Here is a 12,448-nt window from a genome sequence, read left to right as displayed (position 1 = left end):
TACCTTTGGGCCTTTAGCCATGAAGCATCTTCCAATTCCTTCATTTGGTGAATCAAATATGTCGTAGGAGTTGGTTTACACAAGTGCTAGACCAGCAACACCTTCATCTTGAGTATATTCAGAGTCGGAGTGATAGCTTCTCTCGGATTCATTGTCGGAGTCAGAGCCGGATACCCATTCACCAACATGAGCTTGATGTCTTCGTTTTCTGTAGCTCCTTGATGACTTGTCCTTCCTTTCTGAATCCTTGCTTCTCCGAGAGGGTCTTCGTTCATAACGATCATCCCTACTCCTTCTCTCCCTCGATGGTGATTCTTCTCTTCTACTTCTTCTTTTGGGAGAATCTTCTCTTGTGGGGACCGTACACTCATTGGAGTAGTGTCCGCGTCTTCCACAATTGTAGCAGTTTCGCTCTCGACTAGAAGATCTTTTGTCATTGTAAGACCTTGACTTGGAACTTCTCTCTTTGCTTCTATTCTTGTAGAACTTGTTGAAGCTCTTCACCATTAGGCTCAATTCTTCATTGAAGGTTTGTTTCTCACTTGATGATGTGGGAGCTTCACATGAGGCTTTGTAAGCACCACTTGACTTGTTATGGAGCTCCTCCTTATCCTTGAGTGACATCTCATGAGCAACAATTCTTCCAATGACTTCCGTTGGCTTGAGATCTTTGTAATTTGGCATCATTTGGATCAATGTGCATACGGGATCGTACTTTCCATCCAAGGCTCTTAGGATCTTCTTGATGATGAATTTTTCGGTCATCTCTTCATTTCCTAAGCCGGCAATCTCATTTGTGATAAGAACAAGCCTAGAGTACATTTCAGCGACACCTTCACCATCCTTCATTTTGAACTTGTCAAGTTGACTTTGAAGCACATCCAACTTGGATTCCTTGACGGAGTCGGTAACTTCGTGCATATCAATCAAAGTATCCCAAATTTCCTTTGCATTCTCAAGACGGCTAATTTTGTTGAATTCTTCGGGGCACAATCCGTTGAAGAGGATACCACAAGCTTGAGCATTGTATTTCAGCATCTTCAACTCTTCCGTGGTATCTTCACGATTTCGTTCTCTCCCATCAAAGAATTCACCTTGCAAGCCAACACACACAATAGCCCAAACGGCGGGGTTATGTCCAAGAATATGAATTTTCATCTTATGCTTCCAACTAGCAAAATTAGTACCATCAAAGTAAGGACCTCTACGGTGGTAATTTCCCTCGCTAGACGCCATACTCTCCTAGGTTGTGAAACCAAGGCTATGACTTCCAAAAGCTATGAAAATCAAGGCAAATGGAGACCAAAGCTCTGATACCACTTGTAGGATCGAAAGTATGTCTAGAGGGGGTGATTAGACTACTTGACCAAATAAAAATCTAGCCTTTTCCCAAGTTTAGTTCTTGGCAGAAAGCAACTTTGAACAAGTCAAGCAATCTTAACACAATTCAAGCAAGCATGCAAAGAGTATATAAGCAGCGGAAAGTAAAACAAGCAACTTGCAAGAATGTAAAGGGAAGGGTTTGGAGGATTCAAACGCAATTGGAGACACGGATGTTTTGTCGTGGTTCCGATAGGTGGTGCTATCGTACATCCACGTTGATGGAGACTTCAACCCACGAAGGGTAACGGTTGCGTGAGTCCACGGAGGGCTCCACCCACTAAGGGTCCACGAAGAAGCAACCTTGTCTATCCCACCATGGCCATCGCCCATGAAGGACTTGCCTCACTAGCGGTAGATCTTCATGAAGTAGGTGATCTCCTTGCCCTTACAAACTCCTTGGTTCAACTCCAGAATCTTGTCGGAGGCTCCAAGAAGTAACAAATGGTGTGTTGATGATGAACTCCTTGCTCTTGTGCTTCAAATGATAGTCTCCCCAACACTCAACTCTCTCTCACAGGATATGGATTTGGTGGAAAGAAGATTTGAGTGGAAAACAACTTGGGGAAGGCTAGAGATCAAGATTCATATGGTAGGAATGGAATATCTTGGTCTCAACACAAGTGTAGGTGGTTCTCTCTCAGAAAATATAGGTTGGAAGTGTAGGTTTGTTCTGATGGCTCTCTCCACGAATGAAGAGGAGGTGGAGGGGTATATATAGCCTCCACACAAAATCTAACCGTTACACATAACTTTCCAAACTCAGTGGGACCGAATCGTTAAACTCGGTCGGACCGATTCAGCAAAGCTAGTGACCGTTAGGGTTTTCGGTGGGACCGACATGCAACTCGGTAGGACCGATATGATTAGGGTTAGGGCATAACGTAATCTCGTTGAGACCGATTACACAAACTCGGTGAGACTGATTTTGGTAATAAGCTAACCAGAGAGTTGGTCAGGTAAACTCGGTGGGACCGATCGCTCATTTCGGTGAGACCGAAACATTACGAAGGGAAAACAGAGAGTTTACATTGTAATCTCGGTGGGACCAATCGCTCATCTCGGTGAGACCGAAATGTTACGAAGGGAAATAGAGAGATTACAACCCCATCTCGGTGAGACCGAGATCCCTATCGGTGAGACTGATTTGCCTATGGTTTGTGGCAGTGGCTATGACATTTGAAACTCGGTGCCGCCGGATAGAAAGAATCGATGGGGCCGAGTTTGACTTTTGTTTTAGGTCATATGTGGATGTGAGAAAGTAGTTGAGTGTTTTGGAGATATCACTAGCATTTTGAGCAAGAGCCTCATTAAGCAACACCTCATCCCTCCTTGATAGTATTGGCTTTTCCTATAGACTCAATGTGATCTTGGATCACTAAAATAGAAAATGTAGAGTCTTCAGCTTTGAGCTTGAGCCAATCCTTTGTCCTTAGCATTTTGAGGGGTCCACTTTTCTCATCCATGCCATGCCAATCATTGAGCTTTCCTGAGATATTAATCTTGAAGTAGCATTAGCTCAATGAGATATATGTTGTTAGGAATTACCAAAACCACCTAGGGATAGTTGCACTTTCAATCTCCCCCTTTTTGGTAACTGATGACAACATATAGATCAAAGCTTTGACAACTGATAATAAGAGTGAAAACATTGTCGCTTTGAGAAGAGGAACTGTGAAGTAATTTTTGAGTGGGGTAGTTTTTATAGCTCGGTGCTAAGTGTGAACACATATTAGTTTGATAGGTGTGAACAGATTTGCAATTACTTATTATGTTGTAATCAGCAATGTGACGAGAAACAAGGTCAAAATTTATTGATGGCAGAAGGTTGACCACGTAGTTGCTCGCCGTTGAGGCAGCCGCGGCGCGCTCAGCTCTGGCGTCCCTGCGCGCTCTCCTCACCGTTGAGGCAAAGTACAATGGCAATGGTTAATAACTCTTAATAATTGTCTTACATATTTAGGATAATTTAAAATGCCAAATGCGGCAAGGACCAGAACACTCACGACCTACATATGCATAAAATTATAATAAAATATAAGCTAAAAGGCTAAGTTGGCGGCCTTCCGACGATGGTCTTCTCGGACTCCATGATCAGCATAGGACCCTTGCAGCCATTCACTCCGAGTGTCCCGACCCGCCTCCGCCTACGGAGCTGCTGGCGCTGGGAGGCTCTTGGGGCTGCTGGGCCTCTTCCAGAAGAGCTTGACTGTGTGCAATCGCGCGCATGACAACTCCGCGGAACCGCTCCATTTCCATGTCTCTGGCCTGGTAGCAAATTCCGTCGATCATCTGCATCCTCAAGATATCACGTTGGTGATGTTCTACTTCGTCGGGGATGTCAACTCCGCCAAGGATGCGCTCGAGCCTGGCCACCACATCATCAGGATTGAGGTTGACACGGTGCCGCGGGCAATGATGAAGCCGCAGGCTGCCTTTGTCTTGACTGAATCACAGAGGTCCTCTGCCCATTCCTTGCGGGGCATCAGGCTCTCAATGAGCACAGGTGACGGCGGTTCTTCGGGTGGGTCGTCGATCATGCCGCCGAGCAGCTCTGGATCTTTTGCTTGGTGGATGGCTAACTGCTCATCACACCTTCTCTGCAATATGTCGATTGTGCTCCCAAGAACTGTGATGCCGATATCACTGCCGATGGGCCATGGTGCCTGCACCGGCCGATGAAGCTCTTGCTCCCCAACCCGCTCCGGCTCGTTCTCCTCACCGAAGATGTAACGCAGGTAGGCGTCGACGTCGAAGCTTTGGTCCTTGCCTGGCATGCTTGGAATAACTAATGGTAGATGGGTGAGGACTAGATCTTCGCAGAGTGTCGTGGCGGTGCATTGCCGCCTGGGTTATATGCACCTTAATCTGGCTAACTATTTATGTTGCACTCCCTAATAGCAAACGGTTCATCTGAGCGAACTGTATGTCGTATATCGCACACACATTGATATGGCTTCCCGTTTCTGTTGTTCTACCTCATCGCAAATAGTTCGAACGGGTTAACCGGGTGCCCTTCATCGCACACGCAACTAAAATCTGAACCGTGTTTGATGCATCCTCCATCGCAAACATTTTGCACCTTTTTTGACGGTTTTTTTACCACCGTTTGGTATTATTGCATCGCACACAGTTTCGTCAAAGGGTCTCTAATCGTAGTGTCGCGTTAACAGGATCCTGCAGTAGTGTTATGACTAGAGGTGGCAAGAAGACTTAGGAACCTTTGTGTCCTAAGCATCATCCTAAGAGAGTTGAGCGATATTCTTAGAGCATTAATATTGATGCACCTAGTCGTGGTAATAAAAAGGAAAGGAAAACTGATAGGACTTTGCATGCTTCTAGTGAACCTGTTATAGACACACCTGAGAATCCTAATGATATTTCTATTCCTGATGCTGAGACACAATCTGGTGATGAACATGAACCTAGTGATAATGTTAATGATGTTGTTCATGTTGATGCTCAACCTAGTAATGATAATGATGTGAAGATAGAACATGTTGTTGATCTTGATAACCCACAATCAAAGAATCAACGTTATGATAAGAGAGACTTTGTTGCTAGGAAACATGGTAGAGAAAGAGAACCATGGGTTTAGAAACCCATGACCTTTCTTCCTAACCAAGAAAAAGGATGAGGAGGATTTTGAGCACTTTGCAGAAATGATTAGACCTATCTTTTTGCGTATGCGTTTGACTGATATGCTTAAAATGTCTCCTTATGCTAAGTATGTGAAAGATATTGTTACAAATAAAAGAAAGATATCGGAAGCTGAAATTTCCACCATGCTTGCTAATTACACTTTTTAAGGGTGGAATACCAAAGAAACTAGGAGATCTAGGAGTACCAACTATACCATGCTCCATTAAAAGAAACTGTGTTAAAACTGCTTTATGTGATCTTGGAGCCGGTGTTAGTGTTATGCCCTTCTCTTTGTATCGTAGACTTGAATTGAATAAGTTGACACCTACTGAAATTTCTTTGCAAATGGCTGATAAATCAACTGCTATACCCATTAGTATTTGTGAGGGTGTACCTATTGTGGTTGCAAACGTTACTATCTTAACCAACTTTGTTATTCTTGATATTCCCGAGGATGACAGTATGTCGATTATCCTTGGTAGACCCTTTTTGAATACTAGAGGGGCTGTTATTAATTGCAACAAAGGCAATGTCACTTTTCATATTAACGATAATGAGCATATGGTACACTTTCCGAAGAAACAACCTCAAGTTCATAGTATCAATTCTATTGGAAAAATTTCAATTATTACTATTGGAGGTTTTGAATTCGCTCTTCCTACTTTTAAAAACAAATATGATATTCTTATTATTGGGAACATGCATATCCCCGTTGAGGTAACCTAGTGTTTTTCAAAAAATCTCCAGTTTCATGTCATTCGGAAGAAGTTTGTTAATAAGATTTGATCAACCTTGTTAATGGATTCCTTTTCATGGGCATGAGATGGATGAATCTAGAAAGCACAACTTTCTGTACCTACTGATGGTGTCCTTGACTAGGGGTACTCACCACGTCATCTCCCAATCAGTTGGATTGGGCCGAGGACCCCCATGGCCATATGCTCATGGTCCAATTCGGACAGCCGATGTATACACGAGGAAGATTCCACAAGACTTGGTGATCAAGACAAGGATTCCTCTCCACCATCGTATTCGACTAGGACTCTTGTTATCCTAGGCCTCTGGTACATTATATAAGCCCAGGCCAGGCTAGTCGATAGATTATTATGACATTACTCATCACAACTATAGGGTTTAGACCACAACATACGATCTCGAGGTAGATCAACTCTTGTAACCCCTATACTTATCAAAGTCAATCAAGCAGGAAGTAGGGTATTACCTCCATCAAGAGGGCCCGAACCTGGGTAAACATCGTGTCCCCTGTCTCCTGTTACCATCGATCCTTAGACGCACATTTCGGGACCCCCTACCAAGATCTGCCGGTTTTGACACCGACAATGGTGCTTTCATTGAGAGTTACGTTGTGTGATCGGCAAAGGATCAATGTCTCGCCCGCAAATCAACTACGACGTTGGCATCTTCGTCGCCGGCTCGACTAGTCACCTTGGCTCGACCGAGGACCGCACTCCATCTCTGATCGTCATTTCGGACGGGGGCCTTCATCAACATAAACTCCGATCTCTATCAAGATCATGAAGGAATCATCCATGGAGCTCGGGGGCTCAACATCAACATTGCCCTCGGGCGACCGTGTTGTTTTTGTGAACAGCGAACTTGTATCCGGTGCCACCACATCCTCGAGCATCGCTTTGACGATTCCTTTGGTTGAGTTGTGCAGAATTGAGTCTACCACAATCATGCAAAATTTTGTCGAGTTCCGATGGATGAATCTCCGGCAATCCACGATATACCAGAGCCCTGTCAAATCTGGACGGGAATCTGGACGAGTTTAGGGCATGGTCTCCAGCACCTAGCTCGGACGTCCTCTGGAAGATCCAACCGTTGATCGGCTGCGGAATTTCTATATCTACCACCCCTCAAACTTTCAGCTCGATCCAACCGTACAAACTCCAGGAACCTTCCGATTAGTGCATCACTTTTTGGATTTGTTTTCTGCGCGAATACCGATCCGACCAGAATTCATGTTTCTTTATGAACGTGATATTGGACAACCTTTTTAAAGGAATTTTGTTCTATGGTATTGTGCGTTCTTTTTAACACGTGCCCATAAAATTTTAAGCCTTCGGCACTCTTCACCATCGCGCTGGTGTCACACCAGTCCGGTAACATTGCTGCACGTCTGCCGACCTGCGCTAGACAGATTGTCGCTTCATCGAGCCGAGCCTAACCTTATCGGATCGTCATCTTGGCAAGCCGAACAAGAGTTCGGCATCGCAAAGCATAAATCATCACCAACACCATCACCCCACGGATTGCATGGGTCAGGCGCACCGACATCGCCGCTCAGTCACTTCATCAATCCGGCATTGACCGCGTCACAAGTTATGACCAGCGTCGGCATGGCCGCACTATTACTTTTTCAAGCCGATGTCCATCACGCCGAACTGCTTCAACACCTCGGCTAACATGGCAACTGCAACGTCTCCTTACTGACCCGCTCCGTCATCTCGGCTAGACCGGGGACTTTGCTATTTCTTCATCAACATACTCCAGTGACTTCGGCGTCACCAGCCGACCAGCTTCATCACGTTAGCTGGACCGGGGGCTTTGCCTCGGCGAGCCCACCTTTGTCAGCATCGCCATGCCATCGCTTTATCACCCATCAGGCAATGGGTGTGCGGATCGAGTCCCAATTTTGGGAGTAACCTTTCTTCAGATTGCTACAACAGATAAACCAGGTGCTATTAATCCTAGTATTTTTTTGCTTGGGTTTACTTTTCCCAAGGAATTATTACTCCGGTTTGTTTCATCATCTGTACATAGGTCTATGAAATGGTGGCCGCATTAACAACAGTCGTGTGGTGGTTTGGTCAGTTTTCGTATACAGTTCGCCAAATGCCGCATCCAGAACTTAGACCGGCCTGCGAATTCAGGCATGGCCACGCCTTCACCGCGTCACGCCGACGCCCTGCATCGACATGACTTTAGCGCCAGGCCACATCTCTTTCAATAAATTATTTTTGCAAAAAGCAATTATCCTTTTTGGACCTCACTATTTTATGTGTGTAGGTGATCGGCTTCGACTGCGTCACGCGGTCACTTTGGCAAGCCGACGTCGTTGTCCCAATCGGCTCGCATGATCACCTTGTTGGTCAAATCGCCATACCGACATGTTCGGTTGCCTCGGGGACTTTGGCATCACTGAGAGAGCTCTACCTCATCGAGTGTTCGGCACACGGGCCATATTTCTTTTATTACTCACTTTGTGTAAATTATTAATTATGCAACAATTTTTTTCCTATTATCTCCGGCTTGCACTATTTTCTGTGCACAGGTAAAGGATCTGGGTCGGGCAACGCTGTCACCTCGGCGTACCGACGTACCACGTCTCCTCGGCTGGACCGAGGGCTTCGTCATTACTTCATTAAGCCACGCCGGGGACTTCGGCATCACACTGCCGGCCTACATTGGCCATGCTATGTCGCCACTTCGGAGTGCCGAGCTCTTCGCTCCGCCACCTCGGGACCGGCTTGGGGGTTGGGACCTTGTCCCACCGTAAGCTCGGGTCATGCATCGACACCGAGCACATTAACTAGCTAAGTCGCTTCCATGCTTAAAAACCTTTAGTTTTAAATTCCGTTCGGTTCGACCAAGCATTATGCTTTTTTGACAAAAAGTCATTTGAGAAAAACTTTCTTTGTCAAAACCTTGTTGTTGCAAGCAAATTCAAATACCCCATTTACTTGGGGGCTTCCTTTATGAAGCCTTTCCTCTTGCATATGATTATACTTGTACGGCTTTGTTCCTTGTTCGTGTATTACGCCACAATATGCACCATGTTGACTTAAGTGTTTCGCAAGCTAGGTTGTCTGGCTCCTGTGCTTACCCCTATGTTCCCGATTGTTCGGCTACGCGGTAAAGGGAGCACCTCTGCGATTGTTACTACCGGGTCATCCGAGTTAGTACCTCAGACTGGGTGAAGCCGAAAGCTAGCGCTCTTATTGTTTTCAATAATGGTCAGCACACAACGGAACTCATGAGTACAAAAAATCTATTGCACAAGTCTCATAGTAACAATGAGCAAGCGAAGAGAGGTATCGGTGGAGGTACTATTTTCTTCGAAGATGCTTCTTACACTTCGTCAGTAATATAGCATAAGTTCCCTGAGCGCTTTGTCTGTTACAGCCTTATGGCCTGATTTCTTGGTTATCAGAAACACCGTCGATGCTTTCGACAGGTGGAGTACATGACACTTTTCGGTCCTTGACCGAAGAGGGAGAAGCCGACGATCGGTTAAGACGCGTTTAAAGTTCAGGTGAACATAGATATGATATAAGTACATCGGTACATACAATCATTATACATAAAATTCATTTACCCAAGTCACTTGGGGGCTCTTAAAATTTATATGAGCAATATTATAGTAAATGTGTTTTCTTCTTGGTTGTTGCGAAGTCTTTTTCTACCGCTCCTTTTTTGACTCTAGTGTATGGTCAATAACCTGATAGCATGTCTTCTCTCTAAAAAGCCACTCGAGTTTAGTTCGCTAAGCTGGCCTGGAAGAAGTACTCCGCCTTTGGGATAAGGAGCTCGAAGCCGTAGCCTGGCCCGCTTGAAGTTTTGAGATCGGGTGTCATGTGAAAGCACGGCAGAAGTGCATTTTTTTCCTTTTTTCCAATTTTCGGATTGGCACCGAACACTTGATCTTGTTCGGACATCAAGTTTTTACTGACATTTTTTTGGTTTTCCAAGCTTATGGCACTTTTAAACTATTTATGTGTTTTCAGCAAAAGTCTCGCAGTGCAACGCCGGACACCTTTAGAGATTCGGCAAAAACATTCTCAGTAATCCTAAATATGCATCGGTTTCAAATTGTGTCTTCGGTCAAATAGTTGGGTTGCCCGGCTCCTGTGCTTGCCTCCTACGTTCCGCTTTGTTCAGCTAGGTGTGCAAAGGGAGAACCACTTCGATTGTGCTTCCAGCTTGCATGGTTAAGCACCTCAGTGGAGAAAGCCGAAAACTGACTATCACAATAAGCGTAAACTGGTCAGCGATTCGATGACTATGTTAAATGATGGGCCGTTCACAACATTGGCCGAAGTGTTTACGGCTTGACCTCGGATGTCGCCGAACACTAACCGGGGCTCATAGCTAGCTTCCCCAGTTTAAAGCTCCTATGACTAAGTGAAAGTTATAAAGCCCGCATATCTGATTGCCTCGTTTCCGCTAACACAACCGCCTTCGGGCACCGAGACGTTGGCTAAGGGTTGTCTTGTTATTGCGGAGACACCCTGCGTCGTATCTACAAAGGGGTAGAAGCCGACGATGGGCCACTTTCGACTGATAAACGATCGCAACAGAGTCAAAATAAACATATCATCGTCATTTGTATTTAATATACAAGGGCTGCCTTCCGTAATCATCGTTATAAAGCCATAAATATGCATCAATTTGACTTAAGATTTTTGCCAAGCTGGGTTGCCTGGCTCCTGTGCTTACCCCTACATTCCCGATTGTTTGGCTAGGCGGTAAAGGGAGCACCTCTGTGATTGTTAGTACCGGGTCATCCGAGTTAGTACCTCAGACTGGGTGAAGGCGAAAGCTAGCGATTTTAAAGGATCACATTGGTCGGCAACGACGGAAGTAAAAAAATTGGTTCATTAATACCACAGAGTTCGAGAACTTTCCCCGAACTAAATCCTCAATATTTTCCTCCCACATTGATCGGAGGTGAGGTTTCATGATCATGATAAGCATGACGACCCAAAGAAAGGAACCGATAGCGGGACTATTTTCCTTGGAAGATGTTTCTTACATTAAGTAATATAACATATCTCTCCGCGTACCTTTGTTTATAAAACCGTATGGCCAGATTGCCTTGTTTTCCATAAATCTTTGCCCTTATAACGGCTTTATAAAGTAGGACAAACACTCCCCGGCTTCTGGCCGAGGAGGTTGAAGCCGATGGTCAGTCAACAAAGTTTTGTACAATGCGGATCCGAGCATTAATGATGTAAAGTACTTGGATACATAGAATCATTACACATAATTTGTGGTTTTACTCTGGATATCGATCCTTAATTTGGCCACCCGTGCCCACATTAAGGCTCGGAGGCTACTGGGCTTCAGGCTTATCATTCACTAATATTGAAAGTGGCGTATCGATCCCATGATCTGGTGTTGCCACTCGACCAGTGTCTCGGGGGCTACTGCATTGACAATCCAATGTAGAAAATTTAAAGTGCAATATAGCTTTCAAGGAGATTATGATCCTCGGGTTGGTCGGCCGCACCCAACCTGAGTCTCGAGGAATTTGCACACCGCTTTTTGTGTCTCGAAGTATTTCGCCGAGCTAGGAGTTGATCCTCAGGCCGATTTTGTGAATCAACCTGAGTCTCAGGGTATACTGGGATCAGCGGTCTTATGTCATCCTTCAGGTGCATCTCGGGTTTTAGACCGATACACATCTTGAGGGATACTGGCTATATATCTTGGCAGAGAATAAATTGCACCAATAAAAAATATTGACAAAAATCGGCCCGCGGTCGCGGTGGTGCACCACCTCGGAAGCAGTCCGGCATAAAGCTCGGGCGCTAGTGGCTGATTGCATAGAGGGCATTTTCGGTATTAAGCTCGGCTGAACTCCTTCAACTTTTTTGAACTAAGGTGATTTATGACACCCCGGATATAGTCCGGCGTTGGAGCTCGGATACAGTAAGGCGTTGGAGCTTGGACATAGTCCGGCGTTGGAGCTTGGATACATTCCGGTGTTGGAGCTCGGAAGCAGTCCGACGTTGGTGCTCGGCTGTAAAAGATACCTCGAATGCAGTCCGGCCTGGGAGCTCAGGCGCAAAATGACGCTGCCGCCCGGGAACAACTTCAAACCCGAGGTGTGGCATAAAAATAACAAGGCATTGATAAAGGCCGAGAACTTAAAGGGGCTCCTCAGATACCCTGTGTGTAAACTCTTCGGATTTACTTCGGCGATCCTCAAGATTGAAGATGGGAAGATTTGTTGAGCCAGTTTTCAAGACCGACAACCGAAGATGAAGAACAGTTCGGAAGAATCGAGGAGCGTCCCCAACTTGAAGACCGGTGCAGGGGGCTACTAACAGTGTCCTAGACTAGGGGGTACTCACCACGTCATCTCCCAATCAGTTGGATTGGGCCAAGGACCCCCATGGCCGTATGCGCATGGGCCAGTTTCAGACATCTGATGTATACACGAGGAAGATTCCACAAGACTTGGTGATCAAGACAAGGACTCCTCTCCACCGGCGTATTCGACTAGGACTCTTGTTATCCTAGGCCTCTGGTACATTATATAAGCCCAGGCCAGATTATTATGACATTACTCATCACACCTGTAGGGTTTAGACCACAACATACGATCTTGAGGTAGATCAACTCTTGTAACCCCTATACTCATCAAAGTCAATCAAGAAGGAAGTAGGGCATTACC

This window comes from Triticum urartu, chromosome 1 (genome assembly GCF_003073215.2).
Source record: "Triticum urartu cultivar G1812 chromosome 1, Tu2.1, whole genome shotgun sequence".
NCBI classification, from domain to species: Eukaryota; Viridiplantae; Streptophyta; class Magnoliopsida; order Poales; family Poaceae; genus Triticum; species Triticum urartu.
The sequence above is the reverse complement of the archived record's forward strand: the minus strand, read 5'-3'. Positions refer to the sequence as shown.